This window comes from Kogia breviceps, chromosome 8, assembly GCF_026419965.1.
Source record: "Kogia breviceps isolate mKogBre1 chromosome 8, mKogBre1 haplotype 1, whole genome shotgun sequence".
Lineage (NCBI taxonomy): Eukaryota > Metazoa > Chordata > Mammalia > Artiodactyla > Physeteridae > Kogia > Kogia breviceps.
Window position 1 is genome coordinate 60515913 of NC_081317.1, and position 18471 is coordinate 60534383.

At 35.1% G+C, this 18471-nt stretch overlaps 1 protein-coding gene across 1 annotated transcript in view; it reads right to left on the reverse strand.

Moving 5' to 3' along the window:
• Positions 1–18471, reverse strand: part of LURAP1L (leucine rich adaptor protein 1 like) — a 46492-nt gene that overhangs the window by 15694 nt on the left and 12327 nt on the right. The window lies entirely within an intron of this gene.

Sequence of the window (18471 nt, forward strand, 5' to 3'; positions counted from 1 at the left end):
GCTTATATGGGTTGTTGAGATTAAACTAGAAATAAACATAGCAAAGAACTATAACTAAATGTTTTTGCTTATCAAAGAGGAGAGTATTTTTGTTCTCAGTTAAAACGGTTTGTTCCAGAATGTGAAAGGAGATAGTAAAGAACAGAGCTTGAATTGAACTGAGTAAATATGCCAACAAATCCAAACTATATTTGCCTTGAATTATCATATCTACAAAGAATGATTCTGGAAAAAAAGCAATAAAATGTGTAAAAATGTTGGTAAAATTTGCTCAGTTTTGATGGATTAATTAGGAGATAAATTTTTAAAAATCTAAATCTTTATTAGAAGAAAAAACCAGATAGGTTTAAATCAATGAATAACAACAAATTTCATTAAATATTAAACAGTTTAGTTATCAAAGATATTTAGACAATATGTTAGGAGACAGTTTTATAAAGGAGGGATAAATTACTACTATTATTAATGCAAAGCTATAACTTGTTTTTTTTTTCCCCCTCTGTTGGAATGAAAAATTGGTATAGAAGAATTTAGTTTGCTCTTAACAAGAGGTAGTAAAAGGTTATTCTTCTGTGTAATCTGCCCAGATAGCAGAGATTCCTTATCTAACCTGAAAAGTTTCCATTCTTTGTGTTGACTTTGGCATGTCCTTGATTAAAAAAAAAAAAAAAAAAAAAAGTTACTTAAAGAGTTATTGAGTGACTTAAAAATTGTGTTGTATTCTCAACTCCAAAGTATGACCATTCATTATTTCCAGGCACATATGCTTGTGTTTTAATCAAACAACTAAATCTATTCTAATAATACTTTAACCCTTTTAATTTTACCTTCCCAAGATAAGACCCCAAATTCAGGGGTACATTTTTTGTATATCTTTTACACCCAAGCTAGTCTTCAGGGTCTCTGCAAAGGCACCCATTTGCTAGACAGCAGCCACAGCAAATGACTGGACATGCCTGTGTTCTTTATTTCCAATGGCTTTCTCTGATTATCTGTGATTCAGCATATATCTAGTACTGTGATGATCCAGTGCTCATAATCTTATTGAGCCCTTTCCATTTTCTGCAGATAGCTTAAGGATGCCTCTGGCACTGAAGAGGATCAATAACTAAACTTATATGCTTCTATCTTTAGTCTTTTAGAAATTAAAGTGTCTAAACTGCCCCTTTGCATGATACCATTTTGAAAAATTACTGTGTTTGATTTATTTTAAAAGAAATTATTTAGCCCTTTAAATAACAATGCCTCAAAAACTATATTCATTTTTCCAATTTAGTATTCTCCTAGAATTCTACTCTAATTACATGATTTCACCTGGATGTGTAAGAGTTTGCTCTTCTTTGAATGTGATGTAGTTTGTCATGTTTATATCTACACTGATCTATGTCTGGAAGAAATAACATACAATGCTTTTAAAACAGAGGTGATGGCTGACTTATTATTTATTTATAGCAATGATGTCCTGTGACTCAGTTACCCACTGATGGGGTAGTTTGTTGAGAATAACAAGGAAACCTAAAACTTTGATTCTAGTTTTGGTTCCATTAGTAACTTAACCTATGACTTGTAATAAGTCACCTAATCTTCCCATGCCTACATTTTCCTGTTGTTAGGTAAGAATATTGGAGATTATCTTTAAGATTCCTTCCAGCCCTAAAATGTTTTGATTCTCCAAAATATCACATTAATAGTATATGATCAGTATACAGTTTGCAAAGAAAAGTGAAATTTCCCCCATGTGTCCAATAGAACACTGTTGGAATGATCCCAGAGTTTGATTCTGGGAGATGACTGCATTGGTAGAAAGAGGTTACACATGATTAAGGGATCTTTTAAGGCAGAGAATTTTTCAAGACATGGCAGACACAGATATAGTGATAACAGTCAAATGCAAAGACAAATGACAAAGAAGTGGTAAGCAGGGACTCCTCCAGTGCAATGGGTCTATCCTATCCATTAATCCTAGTTTCTGACTGTGATTATTAGTATTCAATACATGGCAAATCAACAAAGGTATGTTGAATGAAGAAACGGGTGAAGGAGAAAAAAAACTGGTCCATATGTATATGGTAATGTAGCAAAGAATATGTATGGATTAATTTTCTTTGGGAAAAAAAGACCTATATCAGTTGCATAATGACGAACAAGATGGATTTGGATAGAGAGAGATGAATATGGGTGGCTTATGTCAAGAAGGACATTATAATTTGAGCCTGTAATGAAGAAAATAGGCAAAGACTAGAGATGTAAAAGTTCACTTCCTGATCAGGGAAGTGGCAAGCCAACCAGAGGTGCCGAGGATCAAGAATGTTTTTGGAGGTGAAGGTGAGAATGTGATTTGGAGGCATGTTATGGAGAGTCTGGAGTGCTGAGCAAGGGTAAGAAATGCTGTGAGAGTCCATAGAAAAGCTCACCATATTGTCTTAAACAGAAGCTCTTGATCAGAATATCACCACACTGCTATGCTGTGGGTTACTGACTCTAAGCTGCCCTCAAAAGAGCTTCACGGGGCTTCATTAGTATCTCAGGCCTATTTTCAGTGTGGACAAAATTTTGCTAATTGCAACAACAAAAGATATTAAAACAATTTGGCTGTGTAGGGAAGTTAGCTAAGGACTAGAGCTTAGACTGACACCAGGCCACCTTTATCTTGTGCATCCTTTTCTAGAACTTTGCCAAACTGTAAATAATCTACTACTTCATGCTCCTGAATCCAAAGTGATAGATTCTCTCTTAGGAGGATTTGGGCTGAGTATTCAAAAAGAGTCTATTTGTACATGTGAAGCAAGGCTGTTTTCCATGTTTTAATCAGGAGCTAAGATGCGGGTGAAATGCTTTTCAAGCATATGACACAGAAAGGCCCAGAGGTCTTGACTCCAAATTCTTATTCTGATCTCCCATTTCCGCCCCATAAACGCAGTCTTACTGTTCTTAAAATTCTCATGACAAATATGTTCTTCCTCTTGAGTTTTGACTTCCTATTTAGGGACATACTTAAATTTCTCTGAAGTCTGTTTACGCTGCCTTTTTTTTTTTTTTTTTTTTTTTTTTTTAATGAACACAAGTTTGTAACATGCCTTTCAACTTAATTGCTAAACACACTTTATGTTTTAAATGAGTGCATTTTTAAAAGTTCTTAAGGCAAGATTTCCTTTTTAAATTGTATCCTTATAGCAGTTTAAGAAGTTAATGTAGTAATAATTTCTTTAAATGAATGATGATTTGAGAATCTCGTTTTCCTTAAGAAGAAAAGCAAATAGCCTGGTGCTCCATTCTGTGGAACAAGGATATAGATTCCTAAGATATATGGCGATTCCTGATTCATTTCACTCTGAGCAACTCTCTTGACAGCTTTAGCCATCTTTAATATACTTAACCACTTTCAAAATAATATCTCATGCTACTTCAGAGAGATGCAGCTAGACTCAATTCATTATAGTTTGTGGAGTGGTTAGATGTTCTTGGATAAAAGGTACTATGTGGAATTGCAATAGGATTTTCATAATTAGGAGATCTCATTCTCAGCTTTTGCAACTCATGGGAAAATCGTTTTGTACCAAGGCTAAGAATTTGATCTGTATCATTATGTAAAAGCCTTAAATATTTTCAGTTGTTTTTACACCTTAACTTTATGCTTAGTCAAAATTAAGAGGTATCAGTTTCTGTTTAAGCTTGTCAAGAAAAGACTACCATCCAGACACTATTTCTTTTTCACTGTGAAAATTACAAAGTTATTCGACATTCAAGTAATCTTAACAGTTTCTTGCTCATACATTGGTAATATCACTTTACAGAAACACTTTACCTAACCGTTTTCTCTAAATAAACTAAGGAACAATAGATTTTTTTGTTTTTTCCTTTTTGACTCAGTATATTTGGGCATTTCTTTGCTACATCTTTATGAAGTTCCAAACTTAAACAGTGTAGGAAAATGGTGTCCCAGGCAGACTGGTATCCTAGAAAGAACTTGGGTTTGGATCTTGAAAGATCAGGGATAAAATACAATTATTCCACTAATTAGCTCTTAGATTTTGGTCAATGAGACATGTTACTTAGTATTTTCTCTGTACCAATGTTTTCATCCAGAAGATGGCATATGTTACCTACTGGATTACTATATTAGTATGGTTGGAAGAACTGCATGGAATAATGTATACACATAGCATAGAGCCTGGCCCAATGGTGTTCAATAAAACTTAGTTAACTCCTGGACTTTATAGCAGTAAATGCCTACATTGGGAAAAGAAAAAAAAAAAATCACAAATCAACAATCTGACTTTACACTTAAAGGAACTATAAAAAGGAGAACAAACTAAACTCAAAATTAGCAGAAAGAAGGAAATTTTTAAAAATTAGAACAGAAATAAACAGAATAGAAAATAGAAAAGTGATAAGAAATAAATCAATGAAACTGAGTTGCTTTCTTTTTAAAAGATTAACAAAATTGACAAACCCTTAGCTAAACTAACTAAAGAAAAAAGAGAGCAGGCTTAAATAACAAAAATCAGAAAAAAATAGGAAGCATTAAAACTGATGCCACAGGGCTTCCCTGGTGGCGCAGTGGTTGGGAGTCCACCTGCCGGTACAGGGGGATACGGGTTTGTGCCCCGGTCTGGGAGGATCCCATATGCCGTGGAGCGGCTGGGCACGTGAGCCATGGCCGCTGAGCCTGCGCGTCTGGAGCCTGTGCTCCACAGCGGGAGAGGTCACAACAGTGAGAGGCCCGGGTACCGCAAAAAACCAAACCAAACCAAACAAAAACAATAAAAAAACTGATGTCACAGAAGAAATAAAAAGGGTTATAAGATACTACTGTGAACAATTATACACCAACAAATTGGATAAACTAGTTGAAATAGATACATTTCTAGAAACATAAAACCTACCAAGACTGAATCATACATAAATAAAACCTAAACAGGCCTATGATGACATTCATGACAGGCTACCTCCAAAAAAGGAACCTTGGTGTACTGAATGTCTTAAGCTGAAGGAGCTTGAGAAGACAGCAGAAGCAGGAAGATCATTCTGACCACGTTTCCCCACTCTTCTCCTGAAACAGGTCCTGAAACTCTCAGGTGAGAGATGCCTTCTCTATCTTCAGAGGAAAGAAGCATCCTTATCTTCAAAGGCAAGGGTACACTGAAAAGAATCTGAACCAACAGGCCTTGCTAAGTTTCCTCCAGTTTATTATACTGAGCTCATACTCTTCGACCTATGATATTTCTCCATGATTGTCCACTTTTCAGCAAACCTAACATAAAAATACTCAGTTTTAATCATTTCTTCATGTCTTCATTTCCTTATGCAGGCTCCCATGTCACATAAACTTTATATTAAATAAACAAATTTGTATGCTTTTCTCCTGTTACTATGTCTTTGCCAGTTTAATTTTCAGACCCAGCTGCAGGCCTAAGAGGGTCAAGGAAAACTTTTTTCTCCCCTATACCTATAATTAGTAGGAAGGTTGAATCATCAGTCAAAAACCTCCCTACAAGGAAAAGACCAGAAAGAGACAGCTTCACTGGAGAATTCTACCAAACATTTAAAGAATTAAGAACAGTCCTTCTCAAACTCTTCCAAAGACTTGAAGTGGAGGGAGTACTTCCTAAGTCATTTTATGAGGCAGCATTACCCTGATACCAAAATCAAAGATACCATACAATAAGAAAACTGTAGACAGATAGCCCTGATTAACACTGATGCAAAAATCCTCAACAAAATACTAGCAGATAGAATTAAAAAATAAATTAAAAGGATTATATGCTATGACCAAGTAGGATTTATTCCTGGAATGCAAAGATGATTCAACATAGGAAAATCAATCAAATATACCACACTAACAGACTGAAGGACAAAAAACACATGATCATCTCAATTGATGCAGAAAAAGCATTTGACAAAATTTGGCATCCTTTTCTGATAAGAACACTCAACAGACTAGGAATAGAAGGAAATTACCTCAACAAAATAAAAGATATGTATTAAAAGCCCACATCTAACATCATACCCAATGGTGAAAAGCTGAAAGCTTTACCTTTCAGGTCAAGGACAAGGCAAGAATGCCCTCTCTCACCACTTCTACTGAACAGTACTGGAAGTACTAGACATAACAGTTAGGTAAGAGAAATAAATAAAAGGCATTCAAATCAGAAATGAAGAAGTAAAATATCTATGGTCATAGATGAATTAATCTTATATCTAGAAAACCCTAAATCATACACACACACACACACACACACACACACACACACAGACAAAACTGTTAGAACAAACAAATTCAGCAAAGTTGCAGGATATAAAATCAGCATACAAAAAGCAGTTGCATTTCTATACAGTAACAATGAACAATCTGAAAAGGAAATTAAGAATATAATTCCATTATAAAAGCATCAAAAAGAATAAAATACATTGGAATAAACTTAACCAAGAGAGTGAAAGACTTGTATGCTGAAAACTACAAAATCTTGCTAAAATAAATTAAAAAGGAAACAAATAAATGGGAAGACATTCTGTATTTATGAATTGGAAAGTTTAATAGTGTTAAAATGTTCATACAGCCCTAAGTGATCTGCAGACTCAGTGCAATCCCTATAAAAATCCCAGTGGCATTGTTTGCAGAAATAGAAAAAAATCCTGATTCATATGGAATCTCAAAGGACCCTGAACAGCCAAAACAGTCTTCAGAAAGAAAAAAAAAAGCTGGAAACCTCACTTTTCCTGAAGTCAAAACATGTTACAAAGCTACAGTAATCAAAATAGTATGGTACTGGCATAAAGACAGGCATAGAGGCAAACAGAACAGAATAGAGAGCCAGAAATAAAACCTTCTGTATCTGGTCACATTATCTTTAACAAGGGTGCCAAGGCTACACAATGCAGGAAGGATAGGCTCTTCAATAAATGGTGTTGGAAAAACTGGATATATGCATACAAAAGAATGAAGTTGAATTCTTACCTTAAACTATTTATAAAAATTAACTCAAAACTGATTAAACACTTAAACATGAGACTCGAAAGTATAAAACTCCTAGAAGAAAACCTAAGGGAAAGGCTTCATGGCATTGGATTGGCAATGTTTTGTTTTGTTTAATTTTTTGGATATGACACCAAAAGATCAGATAACAAAAGCAAAAAATAGACAAATGGGACTACAGCGAACTTTAAAACTTCTGTGGAACAAGGAAACAATCAACAGAATGAAAAGGAAACCTGTGGAATGGGAGTATATCTGTAAACCACGTATCTGAAAAGATGTTAATATCCAGAGCACACAAAGAACTCCTGCAGCATAAAAACAAAAAAGCAAATAATGCGATTTAAAATAGGTAAAGGACTTGAACAGACATTTCTCCAAAGAAGATATACAAATGACAAATAATCATATGAAAAGATGCCCAATATCACTAATCCTCAGGGAAATGTTAATCAAAACCACAATGAAGTATCATTTCAGACTTGTTAGGATGGCCACTATCCAAAAAAAAAAAAATCACTCAATAAGAAGTGTGGGTGAGAATGTGGAGCACTGGAACCCTTGGCACTATTGGTAGGAATGTAAAATGGTGGTTATTATGGAAAACAGTATGGCACGTCCTCAAGAAAATTAAAAACAGGATTACCATGTGATCCAGCAATCCCACTTCTGGGTATATATCCAATAGAATTGGAAACAGAATCTCAAAGAATGACTTATATTCATTGCAGCATTACAGCTTTCCTCAGCTATCCAAAAGTAGAACATTCCTATGAAACCTTTCCTAAGCTGAAATGTCATAAATGGTAGAAGCAATTGCCTTTTTTTGTAAAAGGAAACACCCTTTCCATATGTCTTTGGTTAGCAAAAACAGGTACAGTACTAGTGTAGGTCTTTTGTAAAAGTGAAGTGGCATAAAGCAAACTTTTGAAAAATGTGGGATACCTGTATTCACAATAGCCAAGAGGTGGAGTCAACCAAAATGTCCAACAAGAGATGAATGGATAAAAAACATGTGATGTGTGAAATGTCTGTATGTGATACACATACAGTGTAATATTATTCAGCCATTTTTTAAAAAGGAAATTCTGTCATTGGCTACAACATGGATAAATCTTGAGGACATTATGCTAAGTGAAACAAGCAAGGCAGAAAAACACACATACAGTTGTCCCTCTATATCCACTGGGGATTGGTTCCACGACCCACTAAGGATACCAAAATCAGAGGATGCTCAAGTCCCATAGTTGACATTCTTTATCCATGGTTCTGTATCTGCAGATTCAACCAACTGCAGATGGCATAGTACTCTGGTATTTATTGAAAAAAACCCATGTATAAGTGGACCTATGCAGTTCAAACCCCTGTTGATCAAGGGTCAACCGTACTGCATAATGTTAACTTACATGAGGTATTTAAAGTAATCAAACTCTTAGAATCAAAAAGTAAAATGGTAGTTGATAGGGGCTGGGGGAAGGGGGAAGAGGGGAGTTGTTCAATGAGTGTAGAGTTTCTGTTTTCCAAGATGAAAATGTTCTAGAGATCTGTAGTACAACAAGGTACATGAACTTAACACCTCTGTACTTTACACATAAGATGGCAAATTTTATGTTACATGTTTTTTACCACAATAAAAAAGTTCAGTTACCTCCTTTACTTTTATTTTTTTTTAATTTTAATTTTTTTTTTTTGCGGTACGCGGGCCTCTCACTGTTGTGGCCTCTCCCATTGGGGAGCACAGGCTCCGGACACGCAGGCTCAGAGGCCATGGCTTACTGGCCCAGCTGTTCCACGCCATGTGGGATCTTCCCGGACCGGGGCACAAACCCGTGTCCCCTGCATCGGCAGGCGGACTCTCAACCATTGCGCCACCAGGGAAGCCCCATCAACACTTTCTGATGATCGTTTAGGATTGGATAAAAATGAATCATCTTTTCAAAACAGAAACAATTCTACTACTTGGATTAAACAGGCACTGACCTGAATAAGCATTCATGAACAGTTCGATCCTATTACATTTAATGTCATATTTACTTTGATCTAAATTCAACAGATATTTTACAAGCAAGAATCACTTCTCACATTTTGCTCTTGAAGAATGGAGCCATGCAGGTATTACAATTACCTAAAAGTTGTACACCTATTCAAAAATGTAGCTGAGAATAAAAATACATTACTGGTTTCTATTCTTATCCTCTTACATTCTCTTACACCTGAAAATCACTGCTGCCAGCTTAAATGGTTTGCAAATAGCTGTTCTCTTACAGTAAAAATTAGCATAAATTCAATGTTAATTCATCACTTTTAGCTTTGAAGGACCACAAATGAGGGTTATAAAAACAGATGCCTGGCATATGGCAACAGATGGGTCACCACATTTAAAAAGAGCTACTGGGAATAGGATGGTTCACTTTTCTTAATTCTTATCACATAAGGTGAGAAGGATGGAAAAAAGAAAAAAACAATCAAGGCAATGCATTCTTAATTGGGTCCTAATTTTCCTGTAGTTTTAAAATGTCCTATTAACATATAGGACTTAGAGTTTTCCAGTATGTTTTATGTCATAGTATAAATGTGTGTCATAGTATGGAGTATATTTTTCTCCATAACCATGTAGAAAAATCCATAATAGAAAGAGTCAAACAAATATAGGTAGAAACCTACAATAGCTACTGGCAAAATAAAATGGTTGCTGGTGGCAAGAAATATTGGAACAGATGGCACATGATGAATTAATTCATCAGGACATGTCCAGACAACTGGCTTTGTAATAATATCAAATTGTACTATTTCTACTCAGATGATGCCTTATCCTAACATTACACTGAAAGTTTCATCTATGGAGCATTTATAGTTTTATAATTATATGTGCCATTTTTTATAAATTTGAAATAAGAATGATGCTTATGATAAAACTTTGACTTAATACCTATAAAACAATACAGAGATACCCCAAGATGGGATGCTTGCTTCTAAACTACTGTTCATTTTTAAGAGATAGTCCATCATCTATGGAGTTGGCTCCATAAATACCATTCGTCAACTCAGATGATAAAAAAACCCCAAAGTATTTATATTCACACATGTTACAGTAAATAATAGCTGGATTTTATACAAATGTTTGCCATATAATTGGCAAAGATGATACCAAATCATATATTTTTCCTTGGGTGTGAATTTTCTAAATAAGGCTCTCTGGGTTGATTTGATCTCTCTCTATTAAAGAAAATATATAATTCCAACTGAAATAAAATCCTTGAAGAATTTAAAACTTGAAAGCTTATCTTATAATACAGAATAAAAGACAAAACTACCATAATAACAGCTCAAACTTTCACTCAGATATCACTAGAGTTTGAGATTATTGTCTGCTAATTAAAATCCTGGTGGATGCAATTTAAAACATAATCAGTGATGTGCCTAGGTTCCTCTAAAAGTAGAAAAAAGCCTATTTTCTTTTCCCACTGTCTATCTCCTGATTCAGACATGTAATTCTTGCAATCAGCTAAAACTTGACATTGCTCCCTCCTAACAGTCTGTATGTACACAGCTTTTATAAACGAATCAGAGTGATTCCCATTGCCGCTTTTCAATAATAGTCATAGCATCTTTCTAGGCTGGTTTTGCAATGATCAGAATTTACTGCTCAGACAAAGAGCAGCTGGAGGTTGTATATTGAATTCTGGGAAATAAGCATAGGTACCATAAATACAGCCCAGTGATTGATGTCAGAAATAGGAGGAATCCTGGTAGCAATGCATTTTAAAGGTAGTGGAGGTTTTTGTTTTGATAAAAGTATTCGCTGTTTTGATTTTTGTCTTACTGTTTTTGTAATCCCACACAGAAATTTTTAATTAACTCAAGGTAACTTCCATAGTGACAACAAAGAATTCCAACAATAATAATAGCATACAAAATAATGGCTAGTCTTTAATAAAGCACTAGTTCCAAGCACTATGACAAGTATATATGTATATATATATATATATATTTCATCTAATCTTCACAAAACTTTAATTGATAGATATTACTGTCTTCAAACTGTACCTCAAAAAGGATCTGTAACTTGTCAGCTTCACACAATTAATAAGTGATGGAGTTGGGTTTCAGACTGAGATCTATCAGGCTCTGAAGCCCTTGTGCTTACCTGCTTCTTTTCTCCTTTGCAAGAGATAAGAAAACAGGATTAATGCACCCTTTAAAAAAATAAACTACTCAATATTCAGTCTGACAAAAGAAAAAGGAATCAAGAGTTGGAAAATCATGTTACAGAAGGAATGACATTTATTCTCCCTGCCTAGGAATTATTAGGGAAATAATCTGAAATGTTATATCACCAACAAAAATACAAGAAGCAAGTTAACTATCCAATATTAGAGAAATGCACACAAAATTGAATATTTTTCAGGCAATACAAATTAAATTTAGAAAAATCATATAGGAAAAGGTTTATGATACGATGTTGAGCAAAAAACCAGGATCTACAAAAAGTAAGATATAAGATATATATTATAACTTCAACAACACAAAGGAAAAATTACAGAAGAAAAATAATAAGATTAAAATGTTACAACAGTGGCTTCAGGGTAATGTAATCATGTTTTTTTGGTCCCTCCCTCCTTTCTCCTTATATTTTATGTACTCTCTGATATATATATCAGGAAAGTATATTACATTTTAATCAGAAAAACCCTTAATTTCAAAATAAATCAAACAATCCTAAACATAGAGAATTGTATAAATAGCTGTTCATAGGTGAATGTCATTTGGATGATTAAAACATACTTATTTTGTTGTTGTTTAGAAAACGTCAACATACTAATAAAGGCAACTTAAATTTATTGAGGACATATAATCATAAAATCTGTGTACTTATGAAATTATATCTAGTAGGAAGAAAACAAACAATTTTGACAATTTTGTATCTTGCATTAAAATAATCTTTTCTCTTTCCTTGTTTCAAAAATATTTTTGTCTTTTTTTTTTTTTTTTTGCTCCGCGGCATGTGGGATCTTCCTGGACTGGGGCATGAACCCGTGTCCCCTGCATCGGCAGGTGGACTCCCAACCACTGCGCCACCAGTGAAGCCCTGTTATTTTTTATTCTGTTGCGTACTTTCATTCCTCAGTAATAAACAGCATGCCTTCTTGTTAATGAGTATTTCAAAAGGACAACATACTTTAAGGATCCCATAATATAAAACACATGGAAACCATTTAGTTCTTAAGAAGACAACTATAAGAAAAAAATAGAGTAAGTATTAAGAAATATAACACAGCTTTCATTATATAAATTCTCTGAAATAACAACTACTGTTGGTCCTTATTGCCTATCAAATTGTATTCAAACTTCTTAGAATAGTATTTTCTGTTTATTGGGAATATTTTACCATTCCAATCTTCTTTTCATTAGCTCCAACATAACCTTCCCATCTACCTCAATCACTCTCACAATCATTACTGTTGCCTAGGCAGTCAATGCTTATAATCCCAAACTTGCTCAAGCTGTTACTTCTACCTACTGTCACCCTCCTCTGTAATAACTTTTTAGAGAGCTTTATTCATTTATTCCTCCAATACTGAGCTCTTACAGTCTGCTAAATTCTAGAAATGAAATAATTGAACAAGGTTCTATCTATGAGAGAACTTATAGTCTCATGAGGGACATAAAAAACAAAACAAAATACAATATTATCAATGGTATGACTTGAAGGATAAAAAGTCAGAGTTAACTGGATGAGGTGTGAGGGATAAGGGTAGGAGAGGAAGAAAGAGCCAGGCAAAAGGAATGGCACGTACAAATGTCTAGAGACAAGAGTATATATACATAGCACATTTTAGGAGCTGAGGTGGGGTTATACATTATGATGTCAAAGTCAAGCGCCTAGGCACAGTATTAAATGGTTACGATATAATTTGTTTCAAATAAAAATTGCATTTTATTATGGATCATGAACCTTTGGTATTAGATCAGAATTTTCAATACTATGGAAATTAAATATTGCTATTGTTTTAATATTAACTTCATGCCTTACTTACCTGATTGATTTGCAAGTTCCGTGAAATTCATGTCTTCTAATTCATTTGTATTTCTTCTGGGGTTTATATAAGATTGGGACATAGTTGATGCTTTAAAATGTGTTTTATTTACTTGATTTCTATTATAGAAACATTTATATACGCAGAGATGGGGAACAGTGTCCAGGGTGGACATTTACATAGTTAAATGGTATGCAACTGAGAGTTTCCATCTGTCTTTAAGGCCCAACAAGGAGTGAGGATTTGGAAATATGTATATTTACTATAGATATGTATCGTCAGTGTTTAATTGGAACAACTAAGATTTTTGGCTGGGGCAAAATTAATTTCACGTGTAAGGTCAAGAGATGGAAAATAGATTCTTGTTAGACTCATTTCCAAGTGCATGAATCAATTTGACATTCTTAGTATGTACTTAACTTATTTTATTTGTTCTCAGAAGCGTTAGTGCCTTTGAGTAGCACCAAATTTTGCTTACAAAAAGGCACTGGGTTTCATGTAGATAAAATTTTCAAGTTATTCGATCCTGTTAACACAAAATCAAATTAAAGATGTAAAAAAATAAAAAGGAATAGTGCATTTCTCCTTAAAGAATATTGGGTGAAATCCAAATAGAATCAGTTTGTCTTAAGACTGAAAGCAAACGAAAATAACACAACACTTAATGTTAGGAAATTACTGAGCAGTCCCAGTAATGATGCCTGGACTTTTGGAATTAAAGTGTAAAAGGAAATGCATCTCCTCTATCTGTATTGGCTGTTGCACAGCATCCTGAACAATCAGTTTGGAAAGTGGGAAATCTGGGCTTGTCTTAATCTACTGTAAATCACTCTGTCTCCGTATCTCCACGTCCAACTCAGCAGTGTGATCATTTGATAGTGCTCCTAGGAGACTTAATTAATGGTTAGTGGTTTTAAATAAAAGTATTACAGACTCTAACAATAATCAGTTTAACCCACTTGCTGATTAATGCCAATAAGATAATATGGTTGTGCTGTGATTATTTAAAAGTCTCCAACACACAACGTAGTATGCATTTGTGACTTTAGCCTTGTTTTTTTTATTTATTGACTGCTAATGACAATATTCTGAACTCATTTCATTTATTAATTAAATCAAAATGTTTGGGGAATTCCATTTTCTACTGGCACCACCCTTCAAATCATGTTGATTTTCCACACCTAGTGCCAAGTAAAGTTATGGTCCACTAAAAAGATTGCTTTGTTTGTGCCTGGGAGGAATACTGTTTAAAGAAATGTTTTCAATGTGTCTTCTTAACTTCCCTTTAAAGTTATATAGTACACGTTAATATAATACATGACAACCATTAAGATCTCAAAATTCCTGATCTTACAATGTATGAATCCATAATCTTACAATGTATGAATCCATATGAGACTTCAACTGCAACAGTGTAGAAGTTGTCAGTTGCTTCACTGAACAAGTTTCCCATCTTCTATGAAATTGGTCTCTTTTAATCCCACTTATAAATGTAAATCGTAACATGGTTGGAAAGGAGGGCAATTAAAAATTACTGCCAGTGAGTAACTGAACAAGTCCAAAAAATGCTTATCAGGACACACAGGATATTCATCAAACTCCACTCCAAAGTACAGATCAAGGTCATGGACAATACTATGCTGATAAAAATCAACTCAAATGATAACCCAAAGAAATCATAGCAACATGGACATCTAAGAAAATAGTTTCATTTTACATTAAGCATACTGATAAGGAGAAGCCAGATTGCATTTCCCTATGGTACCAGATTATCTTGAAGTAGGATGCATGTTGGTTGACATGGCAGATATTTATATAATTTCCCAGGCTACTGAAGGATGGTAGTTGGAGGGAGGGGAACTGGACTGAGTGGGGGAAATTTCAAGATCCATTTCTAAGTCCCTTATGTAAGTTTAGTCCCCATAAAAAACATGTGGGCTCATCATCATGAGTCCACTGTCTACCAAAATAATCCTTGTCATATTCTAGTTCATTTTTCCCCACTGACGGAAGCACACATAGAGAGAAGACCCTAAATCTCATCTCTTCATTTTCCTGACTTTCTTCTCGCATATTTATTCTGGCATTCCCAAACTAACTTTTAAAAACTTTCAAATAAGGAATAATTGGAGCAAGTGTTACTTTATAAAGCAAACACAAAACAAATATAGAAATTGAACTAATAAACTCAAAATTAAGAAGCACAATATAAAAGTTAAAATTCTGTTTCATTTCATCAGGCTACTCAGGGCCATAGTTCCTGGCAAACTCTGAAGATAGCCAGATTAAAGGAAAAACAAGTGGGTAATTTTCAAGAGTTAATTCAACAAATGGATTTTACTATTCAATATAATCCCCAAAAGGAGTTTGTCTGAATTTTAAGAACTAAATTTAATGTAGCACATAGTGACACTCATAGCATAGCTTGATTTATTACTTCCTTGGCCAAGCAAGTATAATATCAGGCAGAATCCTATTATTATTGGTCACATTTACTGGGCAAATACTATATTCTAGCAAATACATGCTGTAAACATGGTATAACAGTATATGTTGCAAATGTTATATTCATTGTCTAATTGTTGTAACCTCATAACCCCAGGACTGAGGAAAGAAGGTAGCATATGAGAAAATGCTTTGTAAACTATTGTATACCGTGCAAAATAATGACTCGTAGGAGAAATCTTTTCTTAGACAAAAATGCTAAAAGATATTTCCTTTTCCTGTGTCCTCTTCTCTCTTCTTCCTCACTTAACAAAACTGGCTCCCAGAATCCTTGCCCCCATACATCTTAAATGGTAGAAGGTGATAGTGTTGATAGTGTAGCCGACGTTCAAAGTGCATTTACTGAATACCACCCACGGTCCAAAATCTTCCAGTTACCCTTTCATTTTTTCATATGGATCACAAGCTCTGGCTCAAAAGATGATTTTTGTGAGAACAGGATTTCTGACATTAAGTCAATAGGAAGGTGGGAAATTGAGGGCATGTTCTTCTAATTGCCCCTACTATGCTTCAGGTAGGCCCACTTGTATTATTTAACTGAATGCTGGCCTGAGGTAGGCTTCTGATTGATGCAAGGTGGCCACCTGTATTGCTCTGTTGAAAAATATTCTTAGGCCAGGTCTAAACTCAGGAAAAAATGATGTAAGTCATGAATTATGACTTTACTGTATATAGGAGAGAGGAAGGACAACATTTATAACTGTTCTTGTTTTTGAGAAATGCTCACTGAAGTATTATATCTAAAGGTAAAGTAATATCATGTCTGCAACTTTTAAGTTGAAGAATGTTTAAGGAAAAGTGTGTGTGTTTGGGGGGAAGAAAGAGAGAGAGAGAGAGAGAGGAGGGGGAGGGGAGAGAATGAGAAGGTAAAGGTATCGTGGGAGAGTCTGGGTGGGGTATATAGTGATGTTTGGTACTGTTTTTGTAGCTTTTATGTAAAGTCCAAAATTATTTTAAAATACAGTTTTTAAAAAATATTTCTCCACATATTTGTAATATTTTTCCAGCAGATAATATATATAAGAAATATGAAGATTAAAAGCAACAGAAGTCCATGTAGTATAGCTTCTTGCAAGGTGGTAAAACCAATGCCTTTGGGAAAGTGAATAGTATGTAAAAGTTCATGTAAAGACAAAAAAATTCAGAAGGAAACCCATGCAGTTGCTGCTTTAGCAGCAATACTAGAATATTTGATAGCCATTTTTCATCTTTCAAATCTAGTTACTAATTAAAAACAGAAAAATAGGTTGATTCCTTGAAACTGTCTCCGGTTCTAGAATCTTATCATGAACACTCAAGAAACCTAGCTTTTCTCATTCTGTCAATCTAACTTATCCACCTGGGCATCGCTTTTGAGGTTCACTGCAAGTTTGCTAACTGTCTCAAACACGTCACATACAATGTGCCCAAGTGACACTGTAGTCCTAAGTTCCCAAGTCTATACTGAGGATATGCTAAGGATAGTCGGAGAAGTAATGCCCAAACAATCAATGCTATCTGGGTACTAACGTAGGCTGCCAAAATAGACTATTATTTATTTTCAACCCAAACCACATAGACTGTACCATATATCAATACGTACACAATTATAAATGATGTCTCTTTTTCTTGTAAGTTCTTTCTTTTCACTCTGGAACTTCAAAACCTCATTCCTGAGTAGGAAAAGAGGATGGCAAAAACTGTCAATAAAATGTGCATTTTCTTTGTGCACCTAACAGAGAAGCAAAACAACTCTTCCATTTTTATGTGTTGCCCAGTACCCCTGACAGCAATGGTTTCTGAAACTGACCATATCTGAGGATAGAGTAGGTCCTGCAACCAAGAAGAAATTCTGCTGTATCACTTCACAGCGGAAGAAAGGTTCCTTTCTCTTCTCTTCTCTTCTCTTCTCTTTTCCTTCATCCCTTCCTCCCTTCCCCCCCCACCCCTGCTTCTTCTTCTCTCCCTCTCTCTTTCTAAGTCAATTGTCACAATAACAGGTAATAGGAAGAAAAATATTGTAGTCTTTCTAAATCAAGAACCTAAATTCCAGGTGACTGGAATTGGCCAGTGGGAAGCAGAGGAGGGATTGGGGTTCTATGTTCCTGTCCAAAAAAGCAATATTGCTAATGCATTCCAAACCCAAAAATTCGAACCAGGACTAAGGTGTACTTTAATTTACACATTAAACAAATGCTACGTCCCTAAATGATTGGGTGTTAGAGAAACACAAGTATTGATTAATCATAGCTTCTGCCCTCAGGGTGATTATAGGGAGGGAGAAAAGGACAGCAATTTTATTAACCAAGTTGAAATATACAGCTGAAAATTTAGCCCATTAATAAAGTGACAAATCAAGTCATGTACATAGGATTTTGTCAGACTTTCCCTTTGTGGAAATCTGTAGCCCCAGAGACTTACAAATATAGCGGAAAGCTGTAGCCCCAAAGACTTGTAAATATATCTTCAATAATCATTTGTTTTTACTGCCGAAAGATTGTGTCAATGAACGATATTTAAAATACCATTAAATCATTAAGTTTTATAGTGTGACTATAAAATCACTGATCTAAGTGATTAAATTGGTGGCTCTGTGTATTATTATTATTATTTTTTTTTTTTTTTTTTTTCGGTACGCGGGCCTCTCAGTGCTGTGGCCTCTCCCGTTGCGGAGCACAGGCTCCGGACGCGCAGGCTCAGCGGCCACGGCTCACGAGCCCAGCCGCGGATCTTCCCGGATCGGGGCACGAACCGGTGTCCCCTTCATTGGCAGACGTACCCTCAACCACTGCGCCACCAGGGAAGCCCCCCCTCTTTTAAATACAGTGTCAGGTTTACCACTAAAAAAGGTGCTTTGAACATACACTTCCGGCAGCAGTGCAGGAGAGTGCCCACTTCTCCCCATCCTTGCCAATACATGGCATTGCCGTTCTTTTTTTCATTTGGCAAGAAAGGCTTTTATTTTAGTCATGT